At 40.2% G+C, this 22,228-nt stretch overlaps 1 pseudogene; it reads left to right on the top strand.

The window, feature by feature from the left end:
- The first annotated feature begins 3,060 nt into the window (after positions 1-3,060).
- On the top strand, positions 3,061-21,862 carry LOC147444847 (uncharacterized; annotated as a pseudogene).
- Positions 21,863-22,228: the final 366 nt, after the last annotated feature.

The following is a 22,228-nucleotide window of genomic DNA, read 5'->3' on the forward strand; positions in this document are numbered from 1 at the left end:
TGTCTTAGCATCTACTGATGAAGTGAACAAGTTAAAAGCAGAACTAAGGAACACTGAGCAGCAAGTCAAGAAGTTGAAACAGGATATAGGGGCACAATCCTTGTGGCATAGTGTTCTTGAAAATCAGTCAGCTAGGACAATTCAGACATTTGAAAGTAAGTTATTAAAGATTGAGTTTGAGAAGAGGCAGTTAAATGAAGAAAAGGTAGAGGCTGAGAGAGCCGCTGACAGATTTGAGACTATGCTGAGAATTAAGAGAGTTGCTTTCAACACATTGGTGACTAGACACACTGCATTAAAAGCTTCTTTAACAGAAAGATACATATAAATTAATTTGGCTGATATTTTGAATCCAGAAGGCAATGCCATTTTCAACATGGATAATCTGAATGCACTTATGGAACTATGCAAAGTGATTTGCAAGATAAGATTTCTGAATATAATAGTGCTTTGGCAAATCAAGCTATTCGGGACTACATTGATAAGCAGAATAACCTCGATGAGGATTCTGAGAAAGTGGAACAGAAGGAGAGGGAGGATGAACTAGCAGATAAACATGATGATGATAATGACTCTCCTCCATCTCCACCTTCAGGATCTGGTGCTGGTGGATCAGCTGCCACCAGGGGGCAATCAGCCCAACACAGACCAATACAAGGATTAGCAGTCAGGAGACCAGGGGGCTGATGATCAGGGGGCTGATGATCAGCAACCAAGCAACACTGACGATTCTGTGAAAGGAAACACTAAAGCTGTGACTGAGACCTTGAAGGGTGATGAGCAACATTCAATACAGCTCATCACACTGAACAAGAGGCTAAGACATCAACAAGCTCCTATTACTAGGATGTATATGGAGGATGATGTTCTTCTTTCTGATGTGGAATATTTTTAAAGACTATATGTCGGCACCAGAGAAATGAACAGCATTGGAAATCTGCCGCTTTCCATGATCAGGAGTTGTGCCAATTACCTGAGCATCCTAACAGGATTTAACTGCTAGAGAGAGTGCCTGAATGGGCACTAACCTCTGATGATAAGCTGGTCAATCCACACTGGCAGTGGAAGTCTACTGCAGACTTTCATTCCCTAGCCATTGAATTAGAGCTCCTGCTTGGGAAGAGGCCTACATATAAATGTATGAAGGAAGTCGAGAATCAACTGAAGGAAGTTCTACTTCAAATGAAAATTGCCAGAGGAGTTTTGGACCAGAGGATACAAGCTATTATTGAAGATCAGACTTCCAGCAATAAAGGATCACGGACTCAAATCACAGTAGGGAAACAAGAAACTGCTCTCCGAAGACTTTTTCAACTGGTTCGAGACACCAAGAAGATGATGCAGCAGGAGAACCAGGTTGTCCTCAACTTTCTAGAGTTTGTACTTGATTCCCCAGTTCTCCTATATGCATTTCCTGCTAGAGAGACTGAGCTAGATTTTTTCCAGCTTTGTATCCTCAACATCCAGAACTAGTGGATTGGCTCACATACAGCTATAACATCACTGATGATCTTCAGGATTGGTACGAGCGAGCCACTGTAGAATGGAGAACCTGGAAAACACTAATCAATGATGCTCTCCAACTCAATGATGTTTTGGAACTGCGAGGAGAAATGCAGAGGCTGAAGCTCTGTATGGGACAATGGAAGATCCATCTCAAAGGCCTCACCAAGATCACAAATCAGCTACTCCAACTTACTGTGGAGTCTTCTAAGGTTCTTGAAAAGGATATTATGGCTAAACCAGGTCTAGGGCCACAATACAGAGAAATGGCTGAGATCCTCTTCGATGCCGTCTGACAAAGAGTAGACGCATGCTGTATGACCCCGACACCAAAACCTATAATCCTCTCACGCCTTATGAATTGGAGATGTGCACCACAAGGTGAGATCAGTTTGAGCAGGAGGCCATTTATCGACTTATCCAGAAGGACAATGCTAGCACTAGAACTTCTGAAGCACCAGCATAGAAGAAGGGCAAGAGGAAGTGGATTCAGTGGAAGGATGCTAGGTAGTTCCATCTCAAAATCAGACGGAGGATTTTCCCAGTGAGACGCTGGAATTTCTTTGGCTTGTCACCCTTGGAATTACAATTATAGGGGTATCAAGCACTCAACAAGCATGAAATATGGCATAAAGCTAGCAATACCAAAAGAGCTAGCGACTCCAAAGGAGTACTATCATGAGGAACATCGGCCAACTCAGCAAACAAACAAATGGGTTTAGGGTTTAGGGTTTGGGCCTCAACCAAAAACCCTGATGGGTTCCTCAACATCAATTCAGAATCAGGTGGTGGATTTTTCAAAAATTTTGGAGTTATACCAAAATTCAAGAAAGGAGAGAAGGATGTAGAAGGCGAAGATAGTCCCAGCAGGCGGGAACTGTCTCTTGGAAAGCCAAACAGTGGATCAGTCACACATCAATAATTACCACGGTAGCTACTATAGTAGCTTCTAGAAGGCTATAAATAGGACCCATTACATTGTAGTCAGGCTTCTTACTTCTTAGTTCTCTTGGCTTTAGCTTTCAAGTATTTTTCGAGCTACAATCTCTTGGCCTGTAACTTCACCTTGTAATCATTACTGGTGTAATCATTTGAGCTTCAAACCATTACACCTTGTACTGATTGTCCCTCAACCATGAATCTAAAACTGCAAACACTTTTTTAGCTGTCCAATATGTCTCTCATTTTAGTATACTATTTCAGTTCAGATAACTATTTCAATCTAGTCTCTGCTCTCTATTCTAGTTTCACTGACTGAACTAATGACATACCAGTAGCTCTAAATTCTAACACTGGAATCACCTATCTGAGAGATAAGCTCCAATTCTAGTGTGTGTGTGTGTGTGTGTGTGTGTGTGTGTGTGTGTGTGTGTGTGTGTGTGTGTGTGTGTGTCTATGTAAAGTCTTGCGCTGAATGGCTATTTCCACGTGTGTGTATGCGCACATGTGTGTGTAGGTCCACCATAGGAGCTTCCAATGGAGCCCCAATGGAGCTCCATTGGGGCTCCATTGCCTTTGCTATCTCACCATGCTCCATTGAGGCATGGTGAGAGGGCAATGCGTGCGCTACCTTCTCCCCATGCCTTTCAAGGCATGGAGGATCTCCATTGGGGCTCCATTGGAGCTACCCCATGTCTTGAAAGGAATGGTGAGAAGGCAACATGCGTGCTGCTTTCTCACCATGGATTTCAAGGCACAGGTGCGCTCCAATGAAGCCCCAATGGAGCTCCATTGGAAGCTCCTATGGCGGAAATGCGCGTACGTGCGCGCACGCACACATACACACACATACACACTCGCATTCACACACAACGGCACAATAACACATGATGCAATTACAATAATGCATACTCACACACAAACACACTTACAATCATGCATTTGTATACTACAAACACAAACACAAATAAACTTGTTGTACATAAACACTTGCATACACACACAACCACACAATAATTCATGACACAAATACGATCATGCATGCTGGTCATTGGTTGCGTTTTCTAATATGGACGTCAGTTACGTTTGTGTTAGACATGTCAACCTAGAGGAGTTTCAAAAGGGACTATGTAATTAATGCAGAGGGCGGCGATTGTATTGTTAGACAAAGTTGTTTTCCCACGTCCCCCACCCATGGTCTATTTGAGCAAGATGGTTGAGGGGAAGGTGCCTTTGCAAAACACGTTCACCTTCCTCTTTGTGTGAGAATCTATGCCTTTTTGCATGTGCCTGCACACCAGTTGGACACGTGATCATGTGGTAATGGTCATGTAAGGGATGCAAGATGCTTGCAAAGAGCAGCCTGAAGAAGCAGCATGCACGTGCTCCCTCGGTGTGCTTCCCAGGAGGACGCATTTGGAAAGCGGCTCAGATTTGGCCAGTTGTCAAAACAATCTTTCTAGCGGCCAAGGGAAACATTACAACGGAGTCATTATAGTCTTTTTAGTGGAGTCATTACAGCGGCCAAGGCAAACAGCAGCGCACACACTTCTCTGGAATGAATCCGTGATCCGTGTGCTCTGGCTTGGCTTCCTCAAGAAAAGCCTCCCTAATAGCTATACAATGCTCAATGAGTGTGGACAGGCTCTCAAAAAAAGAGCTAGATTACTTCCTCACCTGGGGCCTCTTCCTCATAGAAGGCCGTGGTCGCCTCCATAGCCGCCCCCATGTTGGAGCTCCTAGCGCAGCAAGCACATATTTTCTTGACGTAGCATTTGAGATCGTCAAAAGAATCTTTAAAACCGTTGCATCTGAGATCATCATAGCATCTTTGAAACCACTGAGGAGTATTCCCATCGTAATCTAGTAGCTCTCATCATGATTGATTGGAGAACGACATACTTATGACAGTTGATGCTGACACAAAGGAGTCATGCACCCACAACTGTAGGCAGCCAATGTCTCCCAGCTCTAAGTTAGCCATAGAGATATCTACCTACGTGCAGATGAATTTAGAAGAGATAAGCGAAGAGAGGAAGCTAGGTGAAGGTGCAGCTCTCTTTCCTAGTGCATGTTAGCAGCAAGCTAACACGGAAACCACGGATACCATTTTTTGGAGCTCTCATTGTAAAACACTTATTATTTTTGATAAATTGAGAATATTGTAACTCCTATTTTCTCGGATAAACTTTGTAATTGATGAGCCGAGGCTACAAGCTTCCAGATTGCATCAACCTGTCATTACCCATCTTTGGTAGAACTCCCAGATTATTAGTTTTGACCACCAAAAACCTTGGCTAAGGTATAAAAGCCAATTTTTGTAAGTTATTATTACGTTTTGGATAATGAAATACACAATGTGAGCTAACGGCGTTCACTCCTCTCCTTCTCATGCTTCCTACTCCCTCCCCGATTGTCACATTGCAGTCGCGTTGTTGCATTGCAACCGCAGGTAAGAGCTCTACGCATTGCCGTAAGCACATCACAGTAATTTGTAGCTTTTGGTGTCGCCAACCCGTGGCCTAATTTCATCATAACTAGTAAATTACACTTTCAAATAAAATACTAAGCATATGCGGGGTATTGGGGAATCATTGCTAAGCATTTACATGCATTCTGGGTCGAAAATGACTAGGTCAAAAATCCACTGTTGTTAATAATCGCGATTTTGGAACTTGACTTAAAGCGGACTCTGAGACCATAAGCATGGGCTTAGGTCTTATAAACATGGACTCCTAGAATTTTCGTTACGTTTGGATGTCATTTGATGCTGTAACGGATGTGATTTGTTTGCTGATGAGCGATTGGCTTTTGGTGACTTCAGTCACTTGAGTGTAGCATGAGTTAGATGCCAGTTGTTAGTTGTTTTCCGAGATATTGACACCCTCTTGTAGCCTCTATGCACTAGCCGAGTCAGCTTCATCCCATGGATTGACAATTTAATCGTGGTTCTTGCTAATACTACAATAAGATAGGATGGTGAGGTTAGACATGCGTCCCACATTTGGCGTTGCTGCTGGGGATCGAAGAGACTTAAACTAGGGAAAAACATGAGCGTCTTGTGAAGTTATCCTTTAACTTCCTTTAGGATCGCCTAGAGTTCAAAACTTTCTTTTAGAAACCGCATAGCCTAAGATTGTTGTCTTTTGCTATGTAGACGTAGCTTGGAAGTAATCGTACTTGCTGAGTGCCTTTAGGATTGTAGGATTGTAGAAATAGATTAGGATTTTGAGGATGATTGATAGACGAGACAAGTCTTAAGATCAATGCTCAAAAAACCATAAAAGACAAGAAAATGAGTGTTTGTGGACACTTTCCACAACCCCATTGCATGAGAATCTAGGAGTAGGGCAAGTAGGATCTGAGGTGGATTTCAGAACATTGCTCTCTCTGAAAGAATCATTGTGAGTTGTTGTTGGAAGTTGTAGAATTTCAGGTCTACGGCTACAAATAGCACGAAAAGACTCCAAACCACTCAATCCGACTAGAGAGTAAGCTTGAAAGTTGTTTGGACCAGTGGGTAAGCTCAAGGACACTTCGAGGTAAAAGTTTAAGAGTTGTCCAAAACTCAGATTATTTACTTTTTCTTGACATGTTAGGCCAAATTAAGTTTTGACTTGATTCATAGGCTTATAATAACTCATAAAAAGACTATTCATTGGAAAATTGCAAAAATTTGATTCATTTCAAACCTGAAGTTAATAACCGTGATTATTAACTTTTAGCTCAGATTTGACCAAGATTCATACCATTGACTCATTGCATGTGTACAAACAACTTTGTAAAGGCACAAAAGATTTGGATCACCAAACATGCAAAATATAGGGTAAAAACTAAAGTTTGTACTCACTTTCTGAATTTTGCGTGTAAATTGGGGAAAAGTCTGTCCAAACTTGTTGAAATTTGATTCATAGGCTTATATTGATGTGATAAACATGTGTACATGCTCAGTTGACCAAAAAGATGTAAAAATTTGTCAAAAGTAAATAATCATGATTATTTATATCTATCCCAATTTATCAACGTTTTTTACCAAGTTGGCATACCACTAGTTTTACCATGTTCTAATAAGCCTACAAACCAAATTTGGTAAGATTTGGATCATTGGATTGAAAATTGTGACCAAATTTGCAAAGTTAGTATGCGGACAGAAAATTGATGACCATTTGACCAAAACTTATCCAAACTTGATGAAACTTGGCTAGAGACCTTAGCTTGAGGTGCTTAACAGATCTGTGTCAAAGTTGGGACAAAAATTTATAAAAATATAGCTGGAGTAAATAATCGTGATTATTTACATCTGCTTCAAAACTTGGAAATTTTGCAAATTTGAGTATACCACAAGTTCAAGCATATCAGGTAGACCCCACAAATAAATTTTGGTGAAATTTGGATCACAAAAGTGAGACTTAAGCCAGATTCTTGAAATCAGAGTCTACGGAGATAAACAGTTGATAAACTTGATCAGATTTTGTCCAAACTTGTTGAAACTTGTCTAGGGACTTTAACAGGTTGTATACTTGCTAAACCAAGCCAAAAAGTGCAAGAAACTAGCAAAAGTAGATAATCGCAATTATTTACTACTGCTATCCATGGACACCAAGTTTGACTTTTGAACTTGTACAATGTTATACCATCATCATACAAAGCCACCGGGCAATTTTGGGTTCAATCGGATCCAAATTGGTACATGTTCACTCAGTTTCGAAGTTGCACATTAATCCTTTGATTTTTTGCCAAAGTCAAATCTGAAAGTCAATTGCTAACTCCCATAGCTTGATTTGAAGTGATACACACCAACCAATCACGACAGTTAGCAAAAAAATCTACTGTCTTTATAGAAGAATAGCTAACTTGATCAAATTTGTATAGGAATCAGGTTGTAGATGAGGAATCGGTAGCTTGTGACAGAAAGTTGCAATCGAATCAAGTAGAAATGGACAACAAGTCAATCCAAAGGTAAGTACTCTAACCAAGGCTTCATAAGTCTATATGAACCTTAGATCTGGTTGTGTACTAGGAAACCAGGGCAAACTTGGAGAAACCACCAGTAGAATATCCACCGAAGAAATCATAAATCAAGGCAATTCCTTGCACACTATTCTTGAAGAAGTCTCATACACTTTTTCAGATTCACCATCTAAAATGTCTTCTTACTCGACTCACTCGGAAACCAGAACGACAATGCGCTATAAGCATATACTCTCCTTTTATAAGACTAATTGCCATGGAGCTCAGGTTTACTTGGATCCTAATGAGGAGTATGCTATTTGCATTGATGATCATGGTATTGAGTTCAAAGAATAGATTAGGGAAAACAAACAAGGAAAAATGTACATGGATAGAAACGGAACTCAGTATGTACAAGTCGAAAACCCTGACGTGATAGACAAATGGGGGTTAGAAATAAATACCATAATTCCAAATATGTCAGCAAAAGAAGGACAACCAACTTTAGAATTCGAGGGATACAATCAAGTAGATTTGAAGCCTTTGAAACGGCTTAGTACGGATAATCCTAGGATTGGAGTCTATTGCTGGGAGGATAGAAACATAAAAGATCTTCTGTGGACTTCGCATGCCAAACCAGGACAACTAATGGCCATGAAGATCATCTATATCTTCAAGATCAAAGATACGGGATCAGCAGACCTACCAACCTACCTGTTTAGGGATTGTTATAACAACATTTTGCTATGATGACTCCTGAGGAGGTAGAACAAATCAAATACCAAGGGTATTCCATAAGGGATTGGATATTGGGACAAGGACCAAAAATAATTCCAAGAGATGAATACCGTGAGAGATCATCTGAGAGTAATGTTAAGAAAACAGAAACCACCTCATCACGAAGAAAACCGGGTCAGTCCAGGGCTACATGAGTCACTATTTCCAACAGACTTGTTTGAAGGACTCAGAACATGACCAACTGCCAGGAGACCGAGAGTTGAACCAAACAGACGCGTTAGACCAGCTGATTTTCAGAAATGGATCAAAAAATATAGTGGATCAGAGGATCCATACGACCACTTAGCCAGCTTTAAGCAAGTGCTAAGAGCAGAACGTATATTCGATTTCCATACCCAATTCGAGGGGTTTGGAATGACATTAGAAAAAAAAGCATTGACATGGTTCCAGAAAATTCCACCAAGGTTAATCATGGACTTGAACACATTAGCTCAAGGATTTGTAGCTGCTTGTTCCAAAATGGGGATCAAACATAATATGGTAGCTCAAATCTACAGCTTTAAACAAAAACATGGTGAGTCTGCTACGGATTGTGCAACTCAAATGAAACAATACATTGCCAGATGCCTAGGGCTAGAGATACCTGCAGAAGAACGACTCGTATCTTTGTTTCTAGAGGGACTGCTAAACAAAGAACTTCATGCTATACTTTATAGCAAGAAGCATACAACCTTAGAAGAGTGTGTGTCAGATGCTATTGACTTAGGAGACAATTATGATATTTTCAACGAAGAAGATGTCCCTAAGGACAACCAAAGCGATAAAACAACATCCACTAAACTAGCACAAGTGGTAACGGCTATTGCAGCACCACTTTCAGCCATAGAAGATATGTTCAAAAGGATGAATGACATGATGAACAACATGCAAAAAGCACCTATGAGGGAATCAGGAGAAGGAATACCTTAACAGGGACAACCAATTAGGCCACAAAAATGGTGTGAAATCGAGGAAAAATGGACAAACCATTAGACCCACGAGTGCTACTTCCGACCAAAGTATGATGGGAATGTTCAGTACATGCATATGAGGTCACAAGGACAACTCGTGTACAGATATAAGCCTAATATGGCTCAAGCTCAAAGACCACTGATGGGTATGGAAAGACTTCAACCTGTGTTGGGTCAACAACCTCCGTACCCAAGACATAATCCAGTGCCTGTAAAGTACATGCATTCCGAAGGAGTCATAGATGAATAATCATGAGTGCCTGCTACACCCTATGCGGATCTTAGTCCATCTGCAATAATGGTAGAAGGAAATTGGTATAATTCAAATCCACCACCAATAGAAGAAACCATGACTTATCCTCCACCAGAGCTTGCATCAATGTATTATGTAGCTAATCAAGGTGTCAGACCTCCCATGGTAAGACCCATGATTAAGCCAAGAACAGGAAACTGTCACAACTGTGATGCAGATGATCATTGGAAAAATGAATGTCCAGAGCCTAACAAAAACCTCAAGCCAGTTGAATCCTATTGCATACAATGTTGCAAAAATGGAGGACACTTTCCACAAGATTGTCCTAAAAATCCTTTAAACAAGGGTAAAATAGTAATAAACATAGTCCAACTGATACCTAGTAGCTCATCAGAGAGTGAACCGATTGTTCCAATCAAGGTAATCACTAGAGCCCAGGCTAAGAAAAAGAAACACAACTCCTCTGATGATTCGGAAAATACAAAAGTTTTCTCTTAAAGGATCAAAAGAAGTAGAAGCAAAAGATATGAGATGAGAAAAGAAAAACAACGGGTTGAAATCGAGGAAAAGAAAAAAAGCTATTCCAGGAAAAGGTGAAAGAAACTGGAAGTGAAATAAAGGAAACAACCGTGAAATCTGGAGGATCCATTTTGGTTGATAAAATTTTTGAGCCTATTACAGCCTTGGAAGCCTACCAAGCAAGACTTAAAGTACGCCATAACATGGAAAACAAATGGAAAAACTATCCTTCTCCAAACATGGAAGAAGCTAAGCTGGAAGCTTATCAAAATTTGGTAAGAATCACACAAGAAATGCTGGAAAAACAAAAACCTAAGCTTGAAAGTATCGCAAAACCTGAGGAGATTGTGGTAAGAGACACTAACGAAAAATCTTATGTGGTGATAGAACCCCACCTTGAAACAAAAGAACCAGAAGTTATATTGCCGGACAACGAAGATGTCTTGACGGAATTCCCTTCTTAGAGGAAGACTGGCCAGGACACCTATGGGAAAAAGTTAGAGGGATCAATGATGGGAGCCTAACTTTAAAGTCAGCTCTTGTAGAGGAAGTTTGGTTGGATAATGTACCTCCTGATATGAACATGGATGTACAATCCTTGTACGGGGATTACAGATCTAAAGCTTCAGGAATGTCGAAACCATTGACCTTGAAAACATTACCCTCTTACTTGGGAGATAACGAAGATAAATCCATAGTGTGTAAGACCACTCAAGTAAAAAGAGCTGAATAAACCCTAGAAGTAGACAACATTCATTCAATCATGTCTACACCCATCCAATGCACTCTTACCCTGGGAGAACTATTAAAAATGATACCATATCTATGGAATGATCCACAGAAAACCCTAGAGAAGGTGAGGATAAAGAGGCTAATCTCAAAACATTTGCGAAAATTGAAAAACAAAATGGACAACAAAGAGATTCGATATGTTCCAATGAACAAAGTCAGGGAATATTACGAAGGGGAAGAAGTAAACACCACCCTTCGAGTGAAATATAATGACATTGAAACCATGGCAATACTGGATAGTGGGGCAAGCATAGCCATAGCCACGAAAGCAGTATGGGAATCCTCGGGACAACTAGCCATTGGAAAAACTCGAATGAAATTGCAATTGGCTGACGGACACATTGAGAGACCACTAGGGTTGCTTGAAAAAGTTATAGTCAATTCCTATGGGATTGAATATCAACACACTTTTGCCATAGTAGACTTTAGGAAAAAACTCAATTATGAAATCATATTGGGAAGACCTTTCATGCAACAGGTACAACTTATCCAAGATTGGGTAAACAATTATCTGTACTTGAAGCAAATGGGATCTATAACAAGGGTAAATCTAAAAGATCACACTTACAGAGATGTCTTGAAAACACCCATACAAGAGTTTGATTCAGTCTCTTCGGCTGAAACTAAGCTTCCATCCTGGTTAAACAAAGACATTCCTATTTGGATGTGTGAAGCCTTAGAAAATGGGAGTTTAAAATGAGAAAAATATATGCGAAAAAGGGATTACACTTATAAAGATGTCTTGAAAACACCCATACAAGATTTTGATTCAATCTCTTCGGCTGAAACTAAGCTTCCATCCTGGTTAAACAAAGACACTCCTATTTGGATGTGTGGAGCCTCAGAAAATGGGAGTTTAAAATGAGAAGAATATATGCGAAAAAGGGATTGCACAGAAAAAGCCTATGTACGTGAACCCTTTCCAGAGCATTTGTTTAAGCCATTTGAGTGGACTCAAATTTTAGCGACAATGGATGTATGTGTGAATATGTCTATGCCTACTCAATTTTGCAATGAGGATGGATACAACATAATTCCCATCCAAATGATTTCAACCCTCAACATTGAAAATGAAAATGAGAAACCCAAGGACTTGATGAAAGCTCAACAAGTCTTTGCAAACCTCTACTACGATGCAATAGATGAGTTAGATGAATCCTTAGCTACCTCAGAAGATTCGGGGTTAGAAAAAGAACATGTGATAGCTAAGCTACTCTTGAAAGGAGGGGAGGAACATTTTTTTGACTTTCCTAACCAGAAATCAAGAAGACAAAAATGGTATAGACAAAAAAGAGACACCAGAAACGTGAAAACACAGCCTATGCCATCAGTCTCCAATAGAACACAATTCCTGATGTAGATAGATGAAAATGATTGTGACAAGGACAAAATCACTGGCAAATATCCTTCAAACAAAAATAAAATAATGTCTAAAACATCGAGAAAAACAAGGAAGGATACTCAAGCAAACAAACAGGATAAGGAGCCAATCATGACACGAGTTGAGCGAAAAAAGAAATATCAAGAGTTGAAAAACGCTCTAAAGGAGATATATACAATCGAAATGGAAACCAAAGAAGAGGATGGTAAGGATGTAATGAGTGTTCCCTCCCATTACAAAAAGTATACTCTCCAAGATTAAAAAATCATAGTCAAACAACCTATTCGGGAATTACAGCAACAAGGCGAGTCCTACGAAGGGCCCTCCGAGAACGTGAAAAAGATAGACTTGGCTGAACGTGGAGATGAACCTAGGCCTGCTTACATTGCAAAAAACCTAGCATAGAAAGAAGAAGAGCTCTTGATAAGCTTGCTAAAAGAATACCGAGATATCTTCGCTTGGTCTTACAAGGATCTCAAGGGTGTTGATCCAAAAATTTGTCAACATACCATGCCTATGAGAGATGATGGGAAACCAAGTATACAAAGGTCATACACATATAATGAAACATTTGCAAGGAAAATCAAGGAAGAGATTGAGAAACTAAAGGAAGCCAGATTCATTTACGAAATTGAACACACAAATTGGGTGTCTCCAATTGTGGTAGTACCCAAGAAGAATGGAAAATTACGAGTGTGTGTCAATCTCAGAAAAGTGAATGCAGCTATCATTAGAGACAATTTTTCTCTTCCAATCACTAAGCATGTTTTAGGACGAGTTGCAAGAAAAGAAGCTTACACTTTCTTAGATAGCTTTTCGGGATGCAAGCAACTTCTGGTGGACACAAAAGATTAGCATAAAACTGCTTTTGCAACGGAATGGGATATTTTTGCCTATCGGGTTATGCCTTTTGGGTTAAGTAATGCTCTAGCCACATTTCAAAGATTGATGAGCCATGCTTTTAAAGAATATCTTAGGAAATTCTTGAAAGTGTATATGGATAATCTATGCGTACATTGATCAATCCGAGCTGAACATTTTGAACACCTCAAAAAGGTATTCAAAAAATGTAGAATTTATAGGATTTTCCTAAATCCTGAAAAGTGCACATTCATGGGTAGACAAGGAAAAATTCTTGGACATATAGTGTCTAAAAATGACATAGCTACACTGATATTGAAAAAATCCTTGTCATTGCTAATTTGCCTAGACCAACAACAGTCAAGGGGGTTCAAGCCTTCATGTGGCATTTTGGATATTACAGACGGTTCATTTACATGTACGCTATAATTGCAAAACCCATGTATAGCTTGATTACACACTTTGAATGGACCGAGGCATGTGAAGAATCCTTCATGAAGCTTAAGCAAGATCTAACCTCAGCTCCAATATTGAAAGCACCAGATTGGAATAAGATATTTCACATACATGTAGATGCTTCAAATTTTGCTATAGGATGTATACTAGCTCAACCAGGAGACGGGAAAATTGACTCTCCTATTTCTTATTCTAGCTGACAGTTGAATATGGCAGAAAAGAATTACACTACCACTGAAAGATAAGGGTTAGGAATGATCTATGCCATTAAAAAGTAAAGACATTACCTATTAGCCAACAATTTTGTGTTCTTTGTAGACCACCAAGCTTTGTTGTATTTGATCAACAAGCCATGCATCACAGGAAGAATAGTGAGATGGTTCATCATTCTTCTGGAATTTGATTTCACCGTGGTTGTAAAAAGGGTCACTACACATCAAAGAGCAGATCGTTTGTCAAGGATTATTTCAAGAGAAACACCTAAAGGAGTAGACGATGATCTAGCAGATGTCTATTTGTTCTCCGTGGAAATGATACCTCGATGGTCGAAAAACATGGTATCATTGATGACAATAGCTCAACTGGATTCACAAATACCACTTCCTATTACAATTGGATTAATTGAGCAATCGTCTATGTATCAATTACTAACTGGTAGGCTATACAAAAGAAATCAAGATGGAATGTTTCTCTTACGCATTAATCCTGAGGAGAAAAACCAGTACCTAAGTCAAGCACATATTACCATAGTAGGACTTCACTTTGCGGAAGACCAAACTATGCAAAGAATCTTGAGACTTGGAGTATTTTGGCCGACTATGAGGAGTGATGTTCGATCTTTTGTAAAGGATTGTCCTCAATGTCAAAAACAAACACCCATACCTCATGTGACATTTTTTCAAATGTAACCTATTCCTAAGTGGAGTAACTATCTGGTTACTTACTTATCAAGCCGAACATTTCCTGAGGATATGAGTAAACTATGCTCTTATTGGGAACCAATTGTATTGCAGAGGTAAAGATCAACATTTGCGTCTTTGTGCAAATGAAGATGAGTATATTCCGATTATAGAACAAGCACATACTGGATTAGCTGGAGGTCACTTTTCTAGTGAGACCACCGCAAAAGAAATCTTAATTGTGGCAGGTATATATATGGTGGCCAACACTTTTTGCAGATGCCAAAGAATATGTTCGAAGGTGTGATGCTTGTCAATGAGCTAAAATTCCAACACATGTAGATAGCATGCCCTTAAGACCAATGATGGGGGCTAGATCTTTCACAAAGTGAGGTATAGATTTTGTTGGGCTAATACAACCACCTGCTTATAGAACCCAAGCTCAATTTATCATTGTAGCTACGAACTATTTGACCAAATGGACCGAGGCTAAAGCAACTCAAAAGAATGATGCCAGAACCACTGCTGCATTCTTATATGAGTATGTATTCACGAGATATGGGTTGCCAATAGAAATTGTCAGTGATAGGGGAACTCATTTTCTCAATGAGATAATCGAGTATTTTCTTAATGAGTTTATGGTCATCCATAAAAAATCAGCTCCCAATCACCTATAAGAAAATGGACAAGATGAGCATACGAACAAAATTCTTAGCTTGGTGCTGACTAAAGTGGTTATTTCAAGAAGGACAGACTGGGAAATGAATCTCCATGATGCTCTATGGGCTTATCAAGTTTCATTCAAAACAACTTTAAATGCTACACCCTTTAACTTTGTTTATGGTCTTGATGCCATACTACCAATATAATTTCTATTGACGACATTGAGGGTAGCTAAGGATCTTGAGTGGAATGGACATGAATTGTCATTTAGAAAAGCTAGATGAGAAAATGCTAACTGCTGTAGCTCACATCTATGCACATAAGCGGAAACAAAAATAGTTGTTTGATTCCCACTTAATCACAAAAACCTTCAAGAAAGGGGACTTAGTTTTAGTCTATTCCCTTAAGCAACACATTCCCAAGTTTAAGAAAAAGGAAAACGTACCATTTATCATTGAAGATGTATCTCCAAGTGGAGCGGTAAAGTTATCCACCCTAGATGGTGAACCAATGGCTAATTGGATTAGTGGATGCCGTTTAAAGAAATACAATCTGCCACTAACCAATGAATTTCTAGAAAGAATGCATGCAGCTAAGCAAGGGATGATTAAATGACAACAGGTTATTGATGAATCCCAAGAGGAAGCTCGACTTCGGGTACTCAAATAGAAAGCTGCTCTCAAGAATCAACAGATACCGAATCCGATCAACACTTTGGAAATAGGTGACCGACAATGGGAATTACCTAAAGATGCAGTTTCAATAGATGATGACTGGTTAGACGGAATGGACCGGCGCAAGAAGGCAACAAGTCAAGCATTGACAGTAGGAATAGTGACAATCAAAGGATGCAATAAGAACCCAACCCCAACATTGGGAGTAGTCAACTTGAACGTGATAGTACATGGATGTTCATATCCTCATCAGTTTGTATGCTTACCAGATGAACATATGAATGAGACGATGATTCTTGGAATTCCCTGAATGCGGATATACAAAGCAGTACCAGATTGGGATACAAATGAGCTCAAGCTATCAGGTAAAGGTGGGCAACTCATTGTTCCAATTGCACCAAGCAAGGAGGAATGAAAAGGAAGCAATCAACAGACCAAACCACAAAGTAATAAATCTTCTCCATCCTCTCGATAAGCAAATGGTACAAGTAGCATGCAAGGAGTCATGCAAATTTGGGTACCAAAAGCACATCTTAAGGACATAACCGATTCAAATATGGGTGTCCAAAAAATCACCGACAAAACCAAAGCAGGTTCCAAGGGTCAAAACATAGAAATGAGCATCTCCGAGCAAGGAACCTAACTTGAAATGGATTTGGAAGAAAAAGGAGCACTTGTCTTCTCCACAAATTGTTAAATCAATCAAGCAAAGGAGAGTGAAGTCTCAAAATACTCCACCACACCATTCCACACCAAGCAAACCAACCCACCAATGGCGAGAAAAAGCTCGACAACAATCGAAAGTGCTACCAACATCACTAGCAATCAGCATGCTAAAGCATCCTAATGGTACAATCAAACAGAGAGCACACAAGCTACAATATTTTCTCTTTGGGAGACATCAACAACAAACCTCGACATCAGAAACCCTTGAGTTAATTACTCAAGACCCAGCTCTTGCACAACATATTGGTTTGAATTGCATTGATCTTCACCGCATGGTAGAGACAACCACGGCTATGTAGAAGACACAATTGTTCAACCCATGCACACAGTCGTCCTGGAGTACACCATCTAGGAGGGGTGGAAGGACACTAAGTAATTAACGACAATGTTTGAAGAGAGAGGAAAAAAGTTTGATGTTAACGTGTGTTTTTTTGCAAAATTACCTAATACTGCCCTTATAATTCATCATCAAGGGAAAATTCAGTGATAATATCTTTTCGATGAGTGTAAATAATGTATATACTATCAAAAAACCTTTAAAAAAAGTCCTTTTTAGTTATTTTTCATCATTTTTCTCGATATGGAGACTTAAAAAAGAAGAAATCCAACAAAAAGCAATAAAGTTGTGTTTCTCAATGGGTTTTCTTAATTATTAGATTTTCACTTTACTTTTTTAGCACATTTTGTTATTTTCCTTGATTTTTTCCAATAAATAGATAAAAAATTAATAATAATTAGCAAAGGAGATCAGATGGAAAAATGGAAGACACGATGGTGATAAAAAAGACAAGAAGGACAAGCAAAAAAAATTTCAATGAAAGCGGGAAGCCTAAATCAGGCGGCCAAATCTACTTTTGCAAAATTCTCGCAAAATGAGCTACATGAATCCGATCGGGGAAATTTTTGAGTCTAACATAGATTTCACGGCCTAGTAGGACTGACAAGGGAATCTGGGGAAAAATGGTTTAGGAAGTCCGGGTATAGATATCCCAGGTAGGCTAAAACAACCTCATTTCCACTTGTCATCTTTGCAGAGAGAGCTTTTCGACCTCTTTCGCGCATACTTTTCGAAGTCTACAGTTGCTCGTTTTCAGCGCCGTCTCACACGAGACATGAGGGGTAAGTTATTTACTCATCAATGATCCATTTTGTACGGCCGGAAGCTAGTCTAAACCCCTAGAAAATACCTAGAATCCGAGCAGTGCACGAAGACCTACGACCAAAAACTGACTATAGCGGCCTGTCAGCTCGACCAAATCAGATGGGATTTGAATTGTAGCATGCCCTAACGTAATAGAATCTTTCTATATCATCAGTTGATCATTCGGCAGGGGTCAAGGGGGTCCCCAATAGAAAAACTAGGTTTTTGGCAGATGCCAGAATTCGGATCTGACTCCACAGGCAGCTTGCCTACGAGGTTCATATACAATGTATATGATTGGTTTAGTGAAATCAATCAAGCAAATTCCTCAAAAAGAAGAAAATGGCTCGAAGGCTACAAAGCGTCAAATTTGACATACTGGGTCAAACTGACTACTCCAAATGAGCCAGATTTGGATGAGTTGCTTCACGACTATGTTGCGGACAAGTCCAAAGCCTGACAAGTGACAAACCAACTCAATAGGTAGTGTAGTCACAGAAATCGGTGATTTCAGAGTCGACAAAGCACAAAGTGATGCCGACAAGACCAAACTTGACCAAATTCAATTTAGGACTTGTTCTAGGTGTATAGAATGTGTTTATGTCAAAATTTTTAAGTTTTGCAAGAAAATTGTGACGGTTGTAAATAATCGTGATTATTTACTTTTGCACTATTTTTGCTTGGAGATTGTATCATCACCTCACCTATCATGTGTACACACCCATTACATGCCAAAAATCAAGTATGAGCCAAAATGAACACCTATAACTTGGAAAATTGCCAAAAAATGCAAAGAAGTTTTTGCAAGCCAAATTTTGAGTTATGGACCACTTTCTTTTGATCCAAATCACCTTATATCACATACAAAAGGCCTATAAAATGCCTAGAACCAATTTATACCAAAAATGTTGATTTTGTTAGAAAAGTTAATAATCGCGATTATTCACCTTATAGCCAAAATGGGGGAATTTTGATATTTTACCATCATACATCCAAAGTACATGATGTGTTAAGTGCACTAGCCAAGTTTGAACCAATTTGGACCTTAAAATCTCAAATTTTCATTATATCTACTGTTTCAAAGACCAAAAGCAAAAATCTGGTACCATTTTCACCCTATGCATCCAAATGAGACCATATTTCACTCAGAGCATATACTTGGTATATACTTCAAGCCTGTGATGCCAGGTTTACAAAAAGTTGGAGAAATTACGTAGCTGTAAATAATCATGATTATTTACTTTGGTTGCAAATTTTTGTTTGAACTTGACATTTTTGTTTCTTGGATGTTTTTACGCATCTATGCTTGTTCAAAAATTGATTTGAAGCAAATTGGACCAAAATTGTCAGCATTTCAGACTAAAGGACAATTTAGAGAAAAATTTGTCAAATCTGCTAACTTTGATACTCTATTCACTGAATAGGAGCCATACAAGCAGCAGGGACGGCCAACAAGAAGCTCAACCAGAAAGAAAAGTTGCAAGAACTACCAGCATACCAACTGGACCCCGATGGACCATGCTCAATATGTCTTCACCACTTTGAAAGGAATAAAGAAAGAAGGAAATATTACATACCTGGGTGCACCAGAGGTGTTGACAAGAATTGCATACCATGCCATCGGCATGGCCGACAACCTACCACCTGCCCAGACCAAAACACTTGGATAGTGTTAGCTCAACCATCTCCTTGAGCTACAAGATCGGCCAAGAGATCTTACAAATCTAATGAAGAATCGACTGAAAGCTCGCCAAAAAGGCACAACAGTGAAAGCTTGGATAATGAAGAAAAGAGAGCACGAAGGGAGAAAATGAAGAGAAAAGCTATGGCAGCAAAAGCAAGCCCAGTTTGAAAGAGAGAAACTCACATACCAACGCAACTAACAAGCACAAGGAAAGGACCCGAAAAAATGGATGCCTAGTGGGCTTAAGGGACCAAGGACCAAGCATCACACCCATTAGGAGAAATATGAACCCTGTAGGGGCCCTTTGGGATTAAGGTTAATTAAAGGCCAGCCAATAGGAAGAGGGTGGTGGACACACTCTACAACTAGGAAAAGCTAGGTGTATCATAGTTTGTCCCCTCTTTCCCTTGGTTTGCCTAGGTCAAAACAACCTTTTAGAGGAGAATGCCATGCTCTTACAAGCCTTTAAAACCTAGAAAAGGGGGTGTGAGAGTGAGGTGACAGTTGGAAAAGTAAAGATGACATGATGGTACAATGTAATTTGAATTGGGGAGGGGGGAAGGGGGAGGGGGGCTTCAATCTCAACCATTAGATCCTTTTTTCATCCAATGGATATCATCAAAAGGCGCCTTTCAACCTCTACCCTTCATCTTGAGTGAGATCTAGTGGCTAGGACGGGCTCCCCTCTCTTCAAAATGCGCCTTTTTCACCTCCTCCCTTGATCTTGATTGAGATCCAAAGGCCGAGATTGAGCCCCCACTTCAAATGGCGCCTCTCAACCTCCACCCTTGATCTTGTGCAAGATCCAATGGTCAAGATTGTACCCCCACATCATATGGACCCTTGCTCTTTTCTCCATTAAACAACTTGCACCTTCTCCTCCAATTAACCAATGGTCCATCGTCCAAGGCCTATTAAATATGGGCCAAAGACCCCACTAGTCAGTGTCTTTTGAAAACTGACATATTCTATCTCAAAACCACTAAGAGGTTTTTTGTGTCCCCTTAACCCCCTACCAATTAGAAACTTAATCCCAAACCTTACAAGGCCCCAAAGAAGTCCAATATTTTCCTAATGCAAGAAGCAGGCTGAAGAACCCGCTGAAGTACTGGAATGGATGTACCAAGAAGCAGAAGCTTTAAAGCTAAAAGAAGCCGAAGAAGGGGCAAAAAAGGCAAAAGATGTGGAATAACATCAAGATCATGCAGAGGAGACCACTGCACAAGGAGAAGCACAACATGTCCAATGTGATGTGTCTCCCCGCATCTCTTCTACTATCTCTGAACACCAAGATCAACCAATGCCGAGCCCACCACCATCACCGACAGTTAAAGACACAACAAATGAGGCAAAAAAAGAAGAAGAAGCTGAACATGATAAAGCAGATGAAGCTACACAAGAATCTAAACATCAAGAAGTAGCGGAAACAACACAACAAGCAGATGTCTCTACTCAAGAGAAGCAAATAGAGAGAGAGCCAGAGACAGAAAAGGGAGCCAATCCTACACCAGAAGAGGACTCCACAAAAGTTGAGCACAAAAGAGAACAAGAGGCCGAGGAAACACCCTCTACCTCAGGACAACAAGAGAAGGCCGAGGCACCACCCTCTACCTCCACGGAAAAAGAACAGCCACGGCTATAAGAACAACAGCAACCAGCCGTCCTAACACAGCCAAAAGACACACAAGAGGCTGCAAAAACGTCAACTTAGTTGGTAGGACATGAAGACTGGCAATCGAATGATGAAGTCATCCTGCAAGTGGACGAATATGCTAAGCAAATGCAGAGATGACGGAAAGGCTTCGCTCAACAGCACTTGGTCTTAGAAAACGGGCCAAAGAGTTAGAGATGGTGATAGACGCACTCCAAGGGGAGTTAGACGACAGATTTAATGTCATCACCAATCTATAGAGGCAAGTGCAGGAGTTAAGAGCAGAAGTTGAACAACACCAACTCACAAGAGATAAGCAACAAAAAGAAATGGAAGAACTGGGTGAGTTGCTGTCAAAACTGTAAGATGCATGAAAATCCAAGGATGATCAGCTCACGTCAGTGACAAATGAACTTCTAACTACCACTCTATCTCAAAATATCTAGGTACAATTAGATGTGGCCAATGCTTCTCTACAATACTCAGAACAAAGAATCAATGATCATGCGATATTCTTGTGGCAAATATGAGAAAATCCAGCTGTCACCTCGATCAAAGGTACAAACGAGGTCTACAAGGCACTAAAAAGAGCATGAAAGCAGATGATGGGGTGGTGAGGAAGAGGCACATGAAGGTCGAGGAGGAGAGGCAGACAGAATATATGAAGAAGAAGGGAGAGAGGGTGGTGATAACTGAAGTGGCTGGGCGAGAGATGGTAAGATGGGCAGGAGAAAGCGGCAGTGTAGGTCCTAAAGGTGGAGCAGGGAGGGCATGGTAAGATGATGGGTTGCACCAACAAATAAGGATGTTGAGTAAGAAATGTGTGGGCTACAACGTAGCTAACTATGATTATGAAGTAGCATCGGCCCCGGCGTTCGCTCTCTAGAGGTAGAGCAGACGTAGAAGGATCGGTAAAGACAAGGGAAATGACAGAGCAGACAAGAACCATTAGGAGCTTGAGGTATGCTCCAGCTACCTTTGGATGTGGGACATGTAGCTTCACCTTTATGAATCTGTTGTAGCTTGGTTCGCTGCTCGTGTTGACGTGATGATGAGCAACGTCCAACAAAGTGAGACTAGGTGGCAAGTAGCATGCCATGGAGTGGTTATGGTCATGATTTGCTAGCAATTGCAATCATCAGAGCAAGACTCCTTGCAATGAGAAAGGGTGACTGGTTGCAAATCAGGCAAGACAAGTAGCTAGTTGCTGACATGCAGATTCACCAATGGAAGCTGAAAGAAAGTGAAGGGGTCGATGTTGTGATCTGATGAACATGGTGATTTTCTGAAAACTTGGTATCCACCCGGCCAAAGAAGGCTAACATTGTGTAACACACATAAGCTGACAACAAGTTCGTTGCAATGGCATAATCAGACAACATTGGCCC

The sequence above is a fragment of the Adiantum capillus-veneris genome, chromosome 13, assembly GCF_014529385.1.
Source record: "Adiantum capillus-veneris isolate H3 chromosome 13, ASM1452938v2, whole genome shotgun sequence".
In the NCBI taxonomy this organism is placed as follows: domain Eukaryota; kingdom Viridiplantae; phylum Streptophyta; class Polypodiopsida; order Polypodiales; family Pteridaceae; genus Adiantum; species Adiantum capillus-veneris.